Genomic DNA, 19,612 nt, shown 5'->3' with positions numbered 1-19,612 from the left:
AATGAAATCCTTTGACTCTTCCCACACTCATTGTTTTGGCATGTAACTTGTTAAAGAGAAATTTCATTTATGCAATATTCAGGAGTTACAATGTGAACTTAATTCTTGACAGTGCTCAAATCTTACTAGATAATCTTACTCAGTATGCTGCACTGCAGTCAAAATGTCATGAAACTTTATTAATGACATGAAAAGCAAAGTAAATGCATTGTGCAGGTTATCCAACTGCATTTAACAGCATAATTTTGGCAGTGTGAGACAGAAGTTTGGATGCCAATTGTGTATTATTATGTCTGTGGTCTCCCCTGCAGTCTCTTCTGCTCCACAGCAGAAACGGATTGGCATCTGCAAAGCTGAAACAGGTCCAACACCTTGCTAAGGAACAGGGCTACAGATAAGTAAAGCCACAGACACTTTGTCATTCTGTCAGAAACAGAGAGAAGTCCGAATACAGAATAGATGATATAGTAAAGATAGAAGAGTTAAAATAGAAACATCATCTTTTTCTACTGTGAAAAAATGATGTCTTTACTGTGATAGGGAGCTAGCACCTAAGGGGAAAGCAGGAGCAGCAAGTTTTGACTTTCCTCAAAGACATCCAGAGAAGATGAGGTCCCCGATAGAATTATTTTTGGGATCTAAATTCATTGACTTTGTTTATTCTAAAAATGTCACAAGGTATCTAAGAGCAAACTGCACATTTAAGAAATTCTACTTCAAAGTTTGTATTCTTTACCTGACTCGTTACATGACCTCAGATAATTTAAGCATAAGAGAGCGCCACGCCAGAGCGGGGAGCTCCAGCTGATGACAGGGCCTCAGCACACGGGAGACGTCCCTGGTGGCAGGCTGGGCTCCCACGCAGGGGTGTGCTCCGCAGAGGCCATGCCCACGTGGGAGCTGTGCTCTTGGCCCCTTACAGGCAGTGCAAAATGGATAAGCTGTGCTGAATCAGTGCTTGGCTCTGCGCAGAGCCGGATAAGGTGTCCGCGCACAAGCGACTGAAACGAACAGTCTGAGGTGGCTCTGAGTGGAGCCTGATGAGCATGGTTGGGCTTTCAAAGTGCAACCAGGGCAGTGGCAGTGCTAGTGAGAAACTGAATCAAATAACAAGCAAAACAGTATTAAGCTTCTCTCATAACTCTCACCTACAGAAATTAGGAGCCCCAACTCTGGAGTTGAGGACAGGGTCTTGACTGGCCTAGATTCTCTGCTGAGTTGGAGGATGTAGGATCTGCTCAGAGCAGAACAGTGCATATCCAGCAGGGAGATGCTACCAGGACTGCAGCAGTACTCTGTGAGTAGATACAGTTCAAGGGTGGATACCATACAGATTATTTATGTGTGGATGCTGTGCAGAGAATTGTGGAATGGAAGTCTACAGCACAGATGATCCATGCTGACATCTCTGCATAGTCTGTATTTGAAAGTGGAGCATAATATGAGGCAACAGGAAATAAGACTACTTTTCTTCAACTGTGGAATTCTGCACAGAGCAGCTGTACTAGAATTGGTTCTATTTTGAGTCAAGCTTTGAGCCTGAGAGAGGCTATTTAATCAAATCTTAGTTCTAGTTCACTAGTCTATGGCCAGGGTTGGGGGGGAGGAAGACCATCGTGTACATAAATAACAACATCATTAGATGAAAAGTCTTTAATACAAATTGCCAGCCTAGGATGTCGAAATCATGTTCTTTCCTGATTTAGGTACATATATTGCAATATATATAATATTTTTTATACCTGTTCATATACTCTATATTCATTAAAAAGTAAGTATAAAACTGTAACACATTTCTTACAAAGGTACCTTTTTAAGCAAAGACAATTCATTTGCTCAAGGAAGTTTTTTCAAGTATCTTGGCTATATTCCTTGATATAACTTAAAACCACTCCCCCCAATCATACTTCTGTACCTTCCCCCCCAACTCCTCTTTTGCCCTTCATTTGCCTCAGATGCTGTTCTTGGCCCTCCACTAATCATTAGCATTTTGAGGCAGATTCAAATCAATGACCTATGGATTAAAGGCACTATAAGTCTATTACCAGTCTACCAAGACAGTTTGCCCTAATGTTAAGTTTTCTTTAGCAAAGAGGTCTTCTCATTTGTGATCTTCTACATTTATTGTTTAAAAAGGAGTTTATTCTAAACTAAGTAATGCCATTTTATATTGCTGTCATTTATCTGTAGGTTTTTCTTCACTCTGGCTATAACTCTACCCTGATACACTCTTTTCTATCTTCATAGTTCAAATCCTGTAACTGTAATTCATGGTCAAGATACCTGTCAACACATTATTCCTTTTGCTAGTTGATAGTTCATGCAACAATGGAAGCTACTTACCGAGAAGTACCTGTCTTTTTAATAATTCAAGATATTAAATAAATAAAATGGAGTATGTACCCACTGCCTTATTTTCTTTAAGGTTGCTCATCCCTCTCATACACATTTCATGATAAAAACGGATGTTAAGAGGCACTGATTTGTCATCACTGCAGAAACTGAAGTTGCAATCAGGGAAAACTTTGCTTTTCTAACCTACTCTTTCATTACAACAGGAAAGACAACTTTAAGTCATCATCACTCTGAGTGTTCTAATAGCTCAAATTAGCAAAGATACATGCATACAGTCAATATATTTATATTACCTATGCTGCTAACCAGTTCTAAACAAATTCAAATTCCTTCAAATGGAACAAATTTTTACATAGTATTTTTCAGAATATGAATTATTTTTACTTTTTGAATTAACAAAATTTCCACTTTGTATGTTATTTCTATTGTGTTGTTCTGCTCTTCTTTAACTTTTCAATTGAAATAGCTTAATAAAGAAAATTGGGACCTAGATGCATATCACACCAAGTTTGAAATTCAATACATCCATGATGATGTTGTAACCGTCTCCATCACAGAAGTACTGTGTTTACTCACAATGTACCTCACTGTGGTAGAAAACTACTTTTTGCCACTTTAGAGGTGGGAAACAGAACCACAGAGTCCTAACTCATATCCTCAAGAGGTGTTTGAAGATCTTCATATCACCAGGTTGATTTCAAAGTTATTTAGGCACTTTGAGGATCTGACCCTGAAGAATTATCCAATGTCATACAGGGAGTCGATAGTAGAGAAATTAATATAAATTTGAATATTTCTTTGCCCTTGGCCCTAAGCATGAAGGCATCCTTCCATTTCTGTTTTTAATCTCTACTCTGAATTTTCTTTTACAATCAACGTATATTTGAATAATCATTTATTTTTATCAAGAGAGAGTCTGAAATGTCAGAATTTACTGTTCTGTACTTTTTCTTCAAGCAATCTGTAGAAAGGCAATAGCTGTATTTCACAGATAACATGACCATTAGCAACTCAGTCTGCTTCTTCTTACTAGTGGTATTAGGTTACACATGAGTTTTGCTATCAGAATTGAAAGCAGTAGGTATTCACTTTAATTGATTTTTCCCGTACTATTTCAGACATGTTATATCTGGTTAGATACTATATGATGCTGCTTATCACAAAGCAACAACAGCTTTGATAACTGAAGAATGACAATAATAATAATAATAAAAAAATCAATAATGTAGCTAAGAGCCAAACCTGGGGGAGGCGTGGGGGGTGTATGTGGGGGAGGAGGGCATGTAGAAATTCAGATGATAATCTTGCTTGCATACAGCCTCCTTGAGCCGGAGAGTTTTCAGAGCGCTCCCACAGTTGCGACAGAAAGCATTACTCAATTACTACTGTGTGATGTGAATAATTTCAGTGGCATAAATAGGTTCAGATGGTCAAAGTGCTAAGATGACCCTGCCATCATACAATACGAAGCAGTTAAACAAGGTTTGAGGTTTTGAGTAAAGAGATATCAGTCTGCTTATTTCCATGGCAAACAACCACCACCAGCGATTTTAGCCTGTCACACAAGATCAAGCTAGATTCCCCCCCCCCCCAGATGGCATTGAAGATAACTGCTCTTTTGGAGAGATGACAAGATGAAACGCCCACAAAGAGAGGAGCAAAATAGCAAATGCAGAAGTAGCAGCTGATGTTTCTGATACTGCCTCTTATTTGTAGACCTTGGGCACTTCCCATTGCCTTGTCAGCAAACTAGTTCTAGTCTTAAACTGAAGGTGGATTTTTTTTTTATTTTTTGATTGCAGGTTCACAGCAGTGTGGAGAAGAGTCACACACAGATGACAGTAAAAGGGATCATGTCATTTAGGTCCCTTTGACGCAATGTCTCGTCACCTCAGCAAGGCCTAGCAGCATAGAAGAGTGCACCAGGTGGGTGGGCTGGGCACCCATGCTGATAAAAAGCATTTCTTTTGTTCTGTCTGTGCTTTTAGCATTGATAGGAAATTATGAAGTCCCCCAAAAGATGGCTGAATAAGTCTAATCTTTCTGTTCACTAATTAGGATTAATTTCTGACATAACATTTTTAGCCTCTAGGTTTCCAGTTTTGCCCTTTGCTCAGAGCTTGGTTCTGCCTAGGAACTGATATAACGTGTGCAACTAGACTCTCAGCTCCTGTTTGAAGACCTAGAGACTACTGCTTTGGGGAATCCTGTTCTCATTTCTGGAGTTGTTTGTACCCAAATCTCCACATGAGCCTGCACAGGCTTCCTTCTCTGAATCTGGCCCTGAACATCATAACATGCTACATTTTGGGACCAAAATAAACTACTGAAACTACCACTTTGATTCCTAGCCACTAAAGGCTAGGAATTTTGGACTGTTTAAGGATTTAGGGAGAAGTGAAGCATCCACATGCAAAAACATCCACTCATCTGCAACCTGACTCCAGAAGCACGTAAACTCAGAGCGCCTAGTATTTTGTTTTGTGTGCCCTAAACTGCTCCAGTCTGAGCAGGCGCAAGCCTGAATCCCCTTCTGCTACGGGGGATCTAGAAAGGGGGCGGAGGTGCCCTCTAACCCCTCTCAGCAGCCAAGCCTCGCCTCGCGGGTGTGCTCAGCACGCGCGAGCGCAGCAGAGGAGCGGGCTCCTCCTCGCCACGTTGCACCGACAGCTGGAGAGGGGAGGGAAGGCAGCGCTGAGGCTGTCGCTCCCCTCTTTTATAAGACCTTACCGGCCATCCAGAGAACACACGCTCAGGGCCCTCTTTGCCAACATCTACCTTCCAGCAGAGTGTCTGCAGCGTTGGCCTAAAGTTATTCTGGGAGAGGGAAGAGATTCTTTTCCCCCTCCTATTGAGCTGCTTTTGAGCTATTCAGCAGCAAAAATAATGGGGAAAAAAAATTAAGAGTCTTTGGGTCTCAGAGAGAGACTGTGTGGGGAAAACTAGGGAACATACCAGTGTAGCTTATCTTCCTAAGGTGTTCCTCTGAGCAGCATTCCAGGTAAACTACATTTCAAGGACTGCTTACTGCAGCACACATATGGTCTTTGAAAGAGGGAGTGGAGTCTCTGTGCTCTTTCTTGGACCCTCATGCAGGGACCCTAGACCTAGCAAGAAGGGGAGTTATACTGCTTCTTGCATGCCTCTGTGCTCACACGCATTTTGTCTCTCTCACTCAGCAAACGTGCCCTCTGTGCTCTTTTAAAGCCTGAACAAAATCCCCTGGTGATGCAAGGACAAAAATCTGCAAAAACCTCTCCTCACAGGTGCCACCAGCAGCATATCCATGACTCCAGGGGTTTGCACCATGCAGCATAATTACCACTTAGCCAAGTTCCTTGGGCTAAAGACCTTGTCAGAGACTGGTTTTGTCAAGTACTGTGTGCAACTATGGCATTATGGATGAATAATAATACAGTATCAGACTGCCATGTGGCATCATGGGGCTACAGTGTCAGGCAAACCATTTTACTTTGCAACACAAATTAAATGGAAGTGAAAAAAGGCCTAGGCTTTTAAAAAAAGAGAAGAATGTTTTCTACTCCTGCTGTAAAAGGAGAGAAAGTGAGAGAAAAAAAAATTGATTGCCCTAGTGTGCACATACTATAAAGCTGTCATTTACAGGAATGAAGAAAAAAATAACTTCCTTGCTACTACTGACATAGCCTAATATCCTGCATTGCTTGGCATAGCATCTGCACAAAGCTAGTGACCTCAGGTCTTGATGACCCTGTGTGGCTCTGTTCACCAAGTCCTACTGAGTCTATGGGGAAAACAGCCAGGTTTTGTACAAACACAAATGTTTGCTCGAGCTGAGCCCAGGACCAATACAGTCTAACCATCGTCTTGGGAAAGGAAGTTTTGTTGCCAAGCAAAAATTTAATCTGGAAGTTGAGAGTAAGTGAGCAAGAGAGTTGTTTCCTTAGCTGGTCCTCCGCTATGAAGATGAAATCCTTGGTAAGAGGAGCAGTTAAAAACAAAAACAACAAGAAAAAACCCACACTATGATATCTAAATATCTCAACCCCCCCCCCCCCCCAACAAAAACAAAACCACACAGCTTATGATTTTAGTCTAGTCCTGAAGGGAATTTGCAGAACTCCATGACCACTGACAAGGGGATTGCAGTCTAGCACAGATCAGGCTCTAAATAATGGATCAAGAAGAGAAGCCTCAAAAGCTACTTCTTATTGCTCTTTGGGGAATAGTGCAGACTATTATAAAACACTAGGTTGTGAAGCTCCAAAAGTGTTATGTAGTTTAAAGGGGGAAAGGCTAGAGGAAGGCAGGGGAAGCCTGGTGGCAGAACGTGGGCTGGGCAGTGCTGTACATCGCACAGCAGAAGGCAGTGCATGCACGGCAAGGGTGGCAGGATGGCCTGGAGAAGGCAGTCTCCCAGCATCATGAGCTGTTCAGAACCCAGACCCTCAAGCTTGTACAATGTAAAATGAAATTGTAATAACAAACACACACTTAAGATTCATGAAAGGGGCTTTTTACTTCTGTAAAGAATTATTTACAAATGTGACACAACTAGGAATGAGAGTTTTAATTTACTTTATTTATGTAAAGAGTGATACAGACTTCCTCTCAGTTCCCCCTAGTCTTTCTCATAAGATGGAGAAGATTCTTAAGAACTTGAAATATTTTTGCTTCATTCATACATGACAACACATTTAACACTACCTTCTGAGAAACAGATCGAGAATGCTATAGATGGGAAGAAAAAAGCTATCCAGTGCCAACTAGAGAGAAAGTAAGCCAGCCAGTGGGAGCCCTCCAAAGTTCCCTCCCCTTTGTTATTACCACCTTGTTTCCTTGCTGATTCATCAGGAGGATAATTTTCCATTAATACAGATTTATAAGAATACCATGCTGCTATCAAGCAGCTGCTAGGGACACAGCTACTTTTTATTTCTTCTCATCTTCAATACCAGTTCCTCTGTTGTTTCCAACACCATTCCTAGACGCTCTTCTCAATAATTCAACCTGCAACTTCCTTTTGTCTGTGCATTAAGCAATTCCCCAAAGGAGGCCTTAAACTGTAAGCACTAATAGCAAGTAATCCCAGCCCTATGTCTAGCCAGCAAAGGCTACTGCCTCAACCTTAATTGCTACCTGGATACAGACCCATCCCATCACAGGGATTAGTGAAAAGATATTCTTATCTAGGTGAGTAACGATTAATGTTACAGAGAAGTGACAGCCCTGTAGTCACCAGCCAGTTTCATTTCCAGCCCTGGGGTATTCTAAAGATTGAAGCCTGAGGACCTACCCTGCCAAAATCAGCTTTATTTTCAACTCTGCTGAAAACAGGCTCCCATTTTAGAATCAATTTCTTACTTAGTTCAGCTAGGTGTTTTGTTGCTGACTTTAAGGAGATCAGGGTTTAACCCTTAGAGAACATCAAATCCCAGAAGCAAGGGCCACTGCCACAAGGCAAATGGATGATTTCAGCTGTCAAGGAATACTCCCAAGCAGGTGGGCATGAAATCTTTCAGATGTTGCAAGCTCAGACACAGCCATACATCTCTAACTCACTCCTGAGGAGGGTAAGCCTACGTTATTGCTCTTCATCTCAGAGCAGAATTAAGCACAGATTTTGATCGCCATTTGTGATTTTAGAGCTAAGAATCCAAAAAGCAGCCAAAAAGGAAATACACAAAACATTCAAGAGCCTGCCACTTTGTACCCAGGCTGCAAGATGCTCAGCAGAGTTGTTTACAGTGGGCATAACCAATTCATAACCAACCATGTAGAAGGTTTTATAGCAGGTCCTTATTTTATTCTCCTGCATCATCTCAGCCACCAGAGACAGAGCTCACAGCACACACCTGCATTGATCCCAAAGCTCCAGGCTTTCTCTCCCCTTCCATAAAGGGGAGAGCTAAAGTTGAGTTGGCAGATGTTCATGGAATTCCCTCAGCCACATGAGCAAAACAGGACCTGAACCGATTCAGTCAGTCCTTTCCAATCCTACATTCTTCCAAAAATAAAACAATGACCTGTTTAAACAAGAACAATCATGTGATGATAATATTCAGGTATATTCAGTTGGTTGCTGCTACCCTATACTAACTGTGTTTTGTCTGACTACAGTCACACCAGAAACCACCTCTGTTACTTGCTTCAAAATGGTCAAGTATCATCAGCATAGAATGGCCTTAGTCAATTCAAGTTATGTTACATTATAAATTACAAGACTGACCTGCCCCTAACCAAAGCTCTCCAGCATGCTTCTTATTTATGGTGTCCAGGGTCTTCTCCCATTTAATTTTTGCTTAGGGGAGGAAAAAAAAAAAGCGCCACTGCTCACCCCCTGGTGAAATATGTAAATTAGAATATGGATGAGAACTGCAGCCTGTTTTCACTTGAAACTTAAACAGGCCAATAGCTGTGAAAGCTTGGCTATCTCTAAGCAAACCAAGAGGGAACGCTTGCTTGCCAGAGTCTGAATCTCTGGTGACCAGCTCTTTGCAGCTGCATGCAAGATTCAGTAAGAAAACAGATGGTACGCTAGAGCTTTGCTTCATGAAGAATAATAGATGAGAAGATAGAGCCTCTCAGTCTCAGAGTGGCATACAGGGTGATCAGAATCCCAATCACAACCATGCTGTGATAAAAGACTCCAGATGAAGAATGAATTAAGATGGCTTGGTCTGTTTTATCAATAAAAGTAATAGTAAGAGATATATTTCTTACAATTCTTTAAGCAGAAGAAAGCTCACAAGAATGATACATATTGCTTGTAGGACAGTGTGAAGTGGGATAAATTACACTGTCCATTTAATGGTTCTGTGTCTGCTGCCTCTGTACTATCAGCAAGATTATTCCTTGTATTCTGGCAAAATAGATAAGAATGTATAAAACGTATGCAGACTGAATTTTTCCCCTTCTGGAATCTTTTGTCCCCTTGCCATGAAGGCTAGCTTGGTTTAGAAAACAAATTGCTTCCTTTATGCTATACTGTTTTGTTACTATGATACATTATAAATTAATGCAGGATTCTGTCACCTAGAAATACTCGAACAAGATTTCCACATTTGAAAAACAGTTTCATGTCAAGAAGGTAATAACAAGTGAAATAACATCAGTATAACTAGAATATTAGGACAGCCTAAGAGTAATGTTATTGCAGCCTAAGGTATTAGAGGAAAATAGCTTAAGTTATTCAGCAAATAAACTGATGTTATGTGGTCAGGGCACTACATGCTGCACATATCCCAGTTAGAATTAACATAATAAATTGATTATTAAGTAATAAGCACTGGCCAAAAAATTACTGTAGACATAAGTCAAATCTACTAGGATAATACACCTTTCTCTCCAGTTTATGCAACAAACTTCAGCACAAACTAGAACTGAAGAAACAATTCTTAACCGATATTTTCTAGCTTCTTTGTCCATCTTGCAAATATATATCAAGCTATCTCAGAAGTCGTCACTGAAAAATCTGTGCATGCCGTTTTCTCAGTGAGTTACTGTGCAGGATGTGGTAATCCAAACCATTTTTTTTGAGTGCTTACCTATACAAAGTTGTACCACAGCTACATGTGCTGGTTGTAATTAAGGGTGATAAATATCATAGGGCAGTTGCACTTTTCTTCATATAGTACCCACAAATACATTCAGTAAGAGCAGGCATTTGTTGGACTTTAAAGTTTTTCAGTGAACTGGGGCCTTATCCTCTTAAGCTTCACTTAGAAAACGAATATATTTGCTTCCCAAAGCATATAGAAGTGTACAAACAAACATTCAGTAAGCACTCCTTGTAGTAAGCACAGAAAACAGAATATTGACAGTAGAAAATAGCAAGTTAACAAAACTGGGTGCATACACATTGAGGCAAATAAATATTCAAATTTTAACAAGTTTTCCAGGACAATCTTTTTATTCTGAGTTACTTGCCCAGCTCCAATACTGATACTACTCTTGTCATTGCCTTCTCAGAACTCCCATACAATCTAAATTGATTGTCCACATGGATTAAAAAAGTTTGTCTTAAATGATTTACGGTACAGAGATTTTAATACTGAACTGACTCCCTTCACAAACAGTGACTCAATCAATGTGACAAACTGCAAGGCCTTGCAGTTTTCCTGAAATGCCATTCCCACATAAAAGAGCTTAAGTCATCTCTCAGATGGTGCCAGTGGTACAAAGTTGTGCCATGATACAGTGGTGGAGAATCTGCCCTTAACAGTTCCTTTCTAATTCAATGGAAATAGTGCATTTTGATCCCCAGATACTCGCCCTGCCCACAGATATGAAAATAAAGCTGAATCTTGTATCCTACAGGCTAATACTAAAAGGATTCATTAGCTAAAAAAACCCTTCAGGAGGTCTCACACAGCCTCAGACTGTGGGATGGGCTCAATCTCATTTCAGACACAACTGCTGACAGGGAACGCACAAGTCCTTCGTGCTGGTTTTCACCTTCCCAGGTGAGTAATTCCCAGGACTTCTGATGTGGTGTTATTACTGACCTACTCTTAAGACACTTGTCTCATTGCTTCAGTGTCATGCAAAGCTTCAGGCTCCATAAAGTTAAGTCCATCATTCTAAAAAATAATTGTCATTAAGAGAAAAATCAAGGAAATGAAAACAGAGGAAGGATGAAGTGGACAAAAGTACTATGAAAAGAGCAAGTCCATGTTGCTATCATGGATGAAAGACAGTGAAATATTGCTTATATGGACAAAACAACCCTTTTATTTTTTGCATTAATATTTGGCATTAGACCCCGCAAAGATTTTAACCTGAAATATTCCAGGCTTATTAGAAATATAACAATAGGATGCATAATTAAAGGATAGATATACTCACACAGGATTTAAAGCAGTATACAGAGTACATTACCAACTTCAGGATGCTGAAGTCAAGAAAAATTAAAGTCTTTGTTCCAAATTTACCATATTACAAGTCTTAGTCCACATTGTATATTACTCTGATCAGCACAAATAAAATACCTACAGAGATGGGAATCCATTCAGCATTTTCAACTACAGCTCACCTCCAAGGTTACAGTAAGCCAGTGCTCTCAGAAGTCACTGGCAGAGAAGACAGGCTTGAAAGGGAAAAAGACACTACCTGTTGTTTCTCAATGTGCAAATAGTAAATAAATAAAAGACTACTGCTTGGTACTCTATATACTTCACAATTCATGACCGCTTAGCAGGAAACTTAACTGAGATATAGTGCTTTTGAGACACTTGTTCAAACACTCGTTGCTCTCAGCAAACATCTCTGCTCTGTCTCAGAACATTGTGCAGTTCTACCCTCCATCAGATTTATATGCAGTATGCTCCCAGATCACAAGATAAACTAACAGGCATCTGAGAAAGACCCCAAATGAAATATTCATGAACTTTCATAACATTCATTACCATTTTATGATTCTTTTTACTTGATCTAGCAACAACGTTTTCTAGCACTCTATTAAATCAGCTAGCAAACTTTATAAATCACCAGCAAAACTACATGAATCTGTCACTTCTTAATGTACTATCTGGGCTCCAAAAAACACTTGAGTACATAGCAAAGTCATACTACTTATATAATTCTCTTTGCTGTCATTCTTCAACATACTGATTTTTCTGGGTAAACTCCTATTGTATTAGATCTTCTTTTATGATAGAGTTTGAGTTTAGTAGTTAGACAAGCCAAAGAAACAGTTAATTCTCCTTTATAAAAATCACTGATCAATATGTACTTCTAAGATAAATATCTAGTAGATTTTATGCAATATGATGAAAGTATATTTGCTTATCTAGAGAGAGGGGGGAAAAAAACACGACAACAACTCACTCACTGAAGTCAAAGTTGTTTTTGTTGAGCTGCAGTGAACAGAAGGGGGAAGTTCTTCACATAGCTAAGACTCTACAAGGCTGCTAGAGCTCGACTGAAGGCAAACTCAGACTGCTGGAAAATGATGCTAAATCTTAGTGAATGAAAATGGAAGTGACTAGAATTACTCAGGACACAGATGACCTGAACAAGAATCAGGTCTGTCCATTTCCATTAAAACTGTCACCTCTTGTTGCGGGGCCTTCTGGGCAGAGATCTTCCCAGCTGTCCATAGTACACTCTTTCCACCGCTCTCTGCAGGCAAACAGCAGCACTCATACCCACTTTTATCGATGACTTGATGCCCAGTATGAGCATGGTCCTTTCTTTGTGTTCACTAGTGTCAGCATTGCACACCTCATCTTCTAATAGACTTCTAAGCAAAAACAGATGTAACTTGGGAAGAAAACAATCTCTCCATGTTACCTTCTAAAACCCAGACTCTAATTAGTTCTTAGTCACTACAAGTTTTAAGCAATTCTCTTATGGTTAGCTTTGGCCATATCAACCTAGTCAAATACCGTAACTTAGAAAAGAGTTCTCCAGAATTTATGGGGGGCGGGGGGAACCCTAGGACTCTAAACTGAAAAAAAATATATATCAACCATCTCCCAAGTTTATCGGCTGTAATTGCATCCAACACTTGCAGTAATTTCAGTAGTATTTATCCTATTAGTAATGGTCTACAAGGTAGTGGTCAAAATCAATTTTGTTTTGAAACTGAAGCTTTCTATATCTGAAACTTTGGCCTCTTCACTGCTAAGCACAGGGGTTTACCAGTTCATGTGACTTTTGGCTCTGAAGCAGTGGAGGCCTAAGCATATTTCAAAGCTAAATTCTTTCCTCTAAGGAGTTGGTAGGTAACCTTGAAAATACTTACATACAAGGTTACCTTTTTGATGCCAGTCATCTATCCCTGTACTTGAAGTTAAGCACTTGTTTAAGTGCTGTGCCTGGTTCAGGGCCTATGACATAAGCAGCAGACACGCATGAAGGAAAAAATAACCTCTGGAGCAGGCTTAGATTTCTAACAGGCCTTTGCCTATGCAGGGAGAGAATGTGGGTTTGAGGAAGTCAACACATTTGTTTTATACAAGAACATACTACATATATTTGTGTATCCATTTTAAAATCTATGCCAGAAGGGGCAGAAAGTGTCAGAGTTGATTTTAAAGTTTTTGGTAGGTATATTTAAGGGTACAAGAGTTTAACTGATAGTCCAGGAACACTGTACTATGTAATATGAAATAGAATTTTGAGTTTCAAGTCCCAAAAGAACATATGTCATAGGGAAAGTATTTACTGGGATCCTGTTGATATACCATCCCTTTCTTTTATTAAAGATGAAATGAAAACTTTGTTATTGCTTCAAGTTTGGTACTTTTTCTTCTTGTCAGTAGCACGAAGCAGAGCAGAGATTTTGCTTTAGAGTAGATTCTGATGAAACTGCAAGAAACTCCAGGCCTCACTTTGCAGAGCACAGCTAGGATCAGTCTGGCATCCTAGCCTGGACATCATCACCTTGTCTATGAGGATATTACGGGAGACAGTGTTAAAAGCCTTACCAAAAGCAGGAAGAACAACATCTCTTGCTTTCCCCTCATCCACCAAGCTAGTCAGCTCATCATAGAGGGCTATCAGGTTGGTTAAGCACGATTTCCCCTTCATAAATCCATGCCAACTACTCCCCAAGACACTCTTCCCGCCAAGTGGAGACAGGTGATCCAAATTCCCTCTGAAAGACTCCAAGTTAAGCTTTTACTCAATCACTTTCTGGAAGGCTTAAATTCAGGGATGAGATCTCAAGGTTAAGTAATCTAATATCATTCTTGGTGACCAAGCAATGAACAGTTTAGGGCCTTTTGGGCCTACAGCAAGGATTTTCAGATCTGCTTTGGTGCCACAGCTACTTTATTACCCACTGCATCTTTCATCTCCTATTATAAAAGCCATTTTATAAGAGTGCAGTCTTTCACATCACATTAGGGAAGACCACCTTAGAGCCCTATAGCGCTAGAACAAGATATAATGGTCCAAATTCTGCTCTCAGTTACATCAGCATAGGTCCCGAGTCACCAGTGGGTATTGGAGCCCAACAAGGCCAGCCTTTTAGTTAGTGTAGCAGAGCAAAGGAAACTTAGGAGCTCCCGACACAGTATATGAAAGATGTTGCCATTCTAAACACCATTTGATCTATTTCCCAGAGGTACAATATTAATTTTTCTTCTTTCTCCCTAGTTTTTGTTTATATGCTAGAGGTTTAGCTGAAGGCATGAAGCATAAGTTACAAGTAGCATTTTCAGATGTTAAAACAAATACATGAATAGCTAGGTGTGCTGCAAGCCTGTTTACTTTTGATTCTTCATATTTGTTTTCTTCCTCCCCATACCATTCAGAAGCTCTATTAATCTTAACATCTCCTGAATTTTTATTTCTTCAGAAAACCCGTGTGATCCATTTTCAAATATGTAAACCTCTAATGTGCACAAATTGGTGACTATAACCACTTGACAAAGCTGAGATAAGACATCTGAAAATTAAATAGACTGAATTTTGACTCAGTCCCTCAAGTTTGGTATATCTTAAAGCTATGCAACATAATCTGCCATAATCTATACAACCTATGCAATTGTAAATATCAAGGGAATGGAAGCATGGCTTTAGCTTTACTTTACATGAATACACTTAACTTTTTATCATGGCCCTTTTCTAAGTTTTCATTAGGAAAATGGAATTAGGAAATTAGGATTTTTCCTAAAGATCCCTTAAGCTTGTTAGGACTTCTGCAAAAGGTAATTTATGTATATATCATGTTTTTTCCTCCTGGAAGTTGTCCTAGATTACCATTTCCTAGGATAAACCAAATTCTTCTGTAGAAAAGTGTTTAAATCAAAACTTGAAGAACTGCATAGTAAAAATTTGCAGAGCAAATTATTTCTATTTCTGAGCGTAGTTGTTGGGAGAACAGAGACCTCAGCATTGCTGTGTTTTGAAGTGTTCAGTGTACTGAAGTCCTAAAGGACAGAATAAGCTTAACTGCTCCCCCTCATTGGGAAGATCCTAAGAAGCAGGATTTATTAGCTAGGTGCAGCAACATTTTAATGCAAATAGCATCTGAACTGAAGCAGGCTTTAATCCTGGTGGCTGAGATTAAATTTATACACCTGTACCATTTCTGAGCAAGAGACCTCTGCTAAACTTCTCTAAAGTGACTTAGACATTTGCACTCAGCTGTGTTAGCTTCAGCTTTTCAGATCAGTAAGACAATTCCTACCCTGCAGGACTATCAGTGTGTTCTGCTCTTGTTCTCATAGATTTTTAACAGGCAATTGAAAAAACAAAACAAACCCACCTACCCCCAAATGAAAATTTTGCTTCTCAGAAGCATCTGACACCAGCTTGCTACACTGCATTTCAGTGCATTTCAGTTTGCCTGTGAACATGACGCGTATTTCCAATTTTTGTCCTATGAAGGCAAGAAGAGTGCAGTATTGGTTGGCATATTTTTGTCTCTTCATATCCTAACATACATATGTGAGCATGCTACACAGATTTTTCATACACTGCTTTCTAGAGTACATGCTGGGAATTTATGCTTTTGCCTCATTTGTTGTTGAATGCTGACCTATAAGTTTAAAAAATTAAAAGAGAGAGGCTCTAATAAACTGTATTAAAAAGTAGTAACCAAATTAGGCATTTTATTAACACTACACATTCCAGATGTAATTTTTTCACTGCTTCCAGCCAATACACGCACAAGTTTGTTCAGTTAGCTCCTGGCTGTGATTCAATCTGATGATTAGATGCCTGAATGGACTCAAAGAAGCATTTTTACAGTGTGAAGAGTTTCTGTTTAATCACTTGGGGGAAAAGTATTCCCTTCTGATTCTTGGCTACACTACTTATCCTAAATTGCTTTGTCACATGAAAATAGTTTCACTAGCTAGCCAGATATCCCTTTGAAATTTCACTAGCAACATCCTTTGACTCACCAGCTTTGACCCTTATGTAAGGTCATCTACACATCTGTTTAAATAAAAATACACACCATGATAACTCACAGTATGCTCCAGTCATGCAGAAATGTGAGTGAGCAGTTTGACTGTAGTGTCTGACATGACCTGTGTGTAATTAGCAGCTCTATAATCCTGGATTCTTCCTCTCTTCCCCGCTACCCTCCCCCCTGCAAAATTCCAAAATATCTCTGCATTAAAATAACACTGATGTTGGCATTCCCATCCCAATTTTGTAATTCAAGAATTTCTCTAATCCTTAAATAATTTTTACACATCCTCCTTTTGTTCAAAGGTCATAGTTGATTTCTGGATGGTGGTTATGGAAGGAATTTATTAACTAGTACAGAAATAATATTCTAAAGATGCCTTAAAACAGGATAAGGATATAATAGAATTTGGCTGATATTTTAAAAAGGAAAATATAAAATGACAAAGGAGAATTCCTTAATATATACTATCTGAAAGATGTATGTGGAGTTGATCTTACCATTTCTTGAGAAAACTGAATGCTATTATATCTAAGCTACATTATAGCTACTGTGTGAAACAGTACTAGAAAGCTGATTGAAATTATTCACTTACTACAATAATCTTTATGTTTCTTAGAGAAAGGAAAACTCTAAGGAGTCTTCACTAAATGGAAAAGATATCTAGGAGTGTCAGGCACGCAGTTAGTTTGCAAGTCTCTCGTAGGGAGTATTGGGAGGGACGGCACAGGCAGGGGCCAGCAAGGAGCCGAGGGTGCCACGAGCCGTGGAGGGAATGGGCATGCTGGAAGCAAGTTCCTACAATAGGAGAAACATTTTTCCTTCCGAGTTTAGCAGCCAAGTTCCCGGGAGCACAGGCAACAGAGCTAGCAGAGCACGCTCAAGATAGTAGTCATTTAGAGTGAAAGACCCAAAGCAGAGGACAACTTCATGTCTAGAAAGTCATGAAGAAGTGGGCTGATATTGAAGGTAAAGGTGAATAAAGCATTCTGCCTAGCATCTTTTGTGATACAAAGGAAACAGGGATCATGAGATAAGAGGCAAACTTGATCTAGGTCACTTCATTGAATTGGGGAAGAAAAGAAAAAAAAAAAAGCACACCACATTGACAAAAAACACTTTAGCATCAGTATAGCTAATTTACATTTCCCAGCTAGTGTCTCTATAGATACTACTGGTCTGTTACAGTAGATTTACAATACATTGCAAGGCTTGAAAACATCTGAAGTTATTGCTGAAAGTTCCTACAGAGGGAAATAGGGCATAAAGACAAACTAATGGAAGAAATCAAATATTTAAATAGCACATGTAAAAGACTTCACGCTTCTTACATGGCATCTCAGAAGAGTCAATTATGGGACAGAGAAAGAATCTAATAATAGCCAAAGTAGGCCAAACGCAAACACTGTCATCCTGGCAAAAATTTAAAAGGTGCTATACAAATAGCAATGAAGGAAGACAAATATGCACACTCAGAACACGTATACCCTGGAGGGTCCTCACTAAATAATATTGCAAGAATATGATCTGCTGAGCTTGGAGAACTCTGAATGCAGATACAGCTAAGTATCACCTGGAAAGCCAGTCAAAACTGAGTTCCTCTGCACTCCAAAACTGCTACAAACAAACTCGGAAAATTTCATGGTAAGTATTCTAGTACTTGCTTGATTCTTTATACCAGCTAAAAAAGAAACAATTACCATTAGGCTTAAAATGCAGAGGAGGCAGCTAAAAGAAGTAGCAGTAGTAATCAGAATAGAATATTGCTGCAGGAAGCACAAAGTAAGGGGCCGAGTCTTAGAAAGTATTCAAAATATACATTGTCTCACTGCAGCATCAAGTACTTCATGTTTTGCACACTTATTAAGGTACATAGCAGCAACATGCAGCAAGACAAAACAAGGATAAGAACCCTCAGTGAGGCATACATTAGGAGTTATTCAGTGAATGCTGAACAACATACATCTTAAAATAATTTTAAAAAATCTCTCACAACAACCTAGCTTTGCCACCTTTTGAGAAGGAAGCAAATGCGTAAGTTCATCCTTCATTAGGAGTATTATTCACTAGGATACAATCTCTTAAATACTGTATAAGTTACCACATTGGAGTAAGATAGAAAGTTTGCTTCCCAAAACCCAGTCAGCATATTAAAATTCAGACAAGGTATTTGTACCAACCCTGACTTTTAAGACAAAAAACAAAACAAAAAAACCCCCACCAACCAACAAACACCCAGCAACTCTGGGAATTGTTTTCCATGAGCTTGATTAATTTCATTGCAAGAACGTCCACAGGAGGTATTTGGGGAGGAAAGGTTGCTTATGCTGTAATTGTCGCTCACTCCGTGCTCACGTGTCCAGCCTGCTGCGCCTGGGCTGGCTCTCAGAGGGCTCCAGCAGGCACCCGGAAAGCTGACCCACTCTGGTGCTCTTCAGGCAGCATTCCAGGGCTTAAACGCTGCATTTCCCGAAACGCCAACACTTATGCCACATATGTTTATACCTTAACACCTAGGATGCCTGCATTGCCCTTTGCAAAGGTTTCTGTACTTTTTCTCAGCAGTAAAGCAAACTTACAGGTTTCCGTGGAGTTGGTGCAGTAAATTGGATCAAGTCACTGATCTAATTCATGAAGTGACACAACACACAGAACTTTTGAAGCACAACCAAGGGGAAAATTTGGGGTGGGAATGAGGTGCCATTTTGGGGGCAGGACAGGGATTTGAGAATTCAAGGTGGGAGAAAAGTATACAGAAGAGTTATCCTTGCTCTCATCAGAGCACAGACAAAACCAGAAGTGTTTTGCTCCCCTCCCCCCACACCCCCCCATCTTCTCCTTACTTTCCACTATTCTTCAGAGTCCTTTCAGCAATACAGAACGCTTCCCTTCCCATACCTGGCTTTTCCAGCAGGCAGGCTCTTTACTTGCCCTCAGTTTGTTTCCTTTGATCTTCAGATCAGCAGTACTATGGCTAAACTTGATTTTTCTGCTGCAAAAGTATCCCTTCGTTTCCTTGCTCCTCACCACATTTTAGAAAGAACAGCAGCCTATCAAATACATTTTGCCTTAAGAAACAAACAAACATGCATTTGTTCTCTTTTTCATGGTTTTAATCAGTTTCTCTTTCCTGAAAAGTAATAGAAACAATCAGCTCCCTCTGCTTCCATCTCCCAAGTCATATCCCCAAGGATAGCAAATACAAGATGCAATAGTACTATTATCCTGGATTTAGGGAACATACACCAGTTCAGCACAGTCTTCCTACAACAATCTGATAACAACCAGAGCTCATAGACCATATTGCAGAGTCCTCAAACCATCCTATATTCTCATTCCAGGAATACCTTTTCCTTTTTAAAATAAAGTTTGGTAGTACTCAATATCTCATTTTTCCATAGTAAAACA

This window comes from Apteryx mantelli, chromosome 6 (genome assembly GCF_036417845.1).
Source record: "Apteryx mantelli isolate bAptMan1 chromosome 6, bAptMan1.hap1, whole genome shotgun sequence".
Taxonomy (NCBI): Eukaryota; Metazoa; Chordata; class Aves; order Apterygiformes; family Apterygidae; genus Apteryx; species Apteryx mantelli.
The sequence above is the reverse complement of the archived record's forward strand: the minus strand, read 5'-3'. Positions refer to the sequence as shown.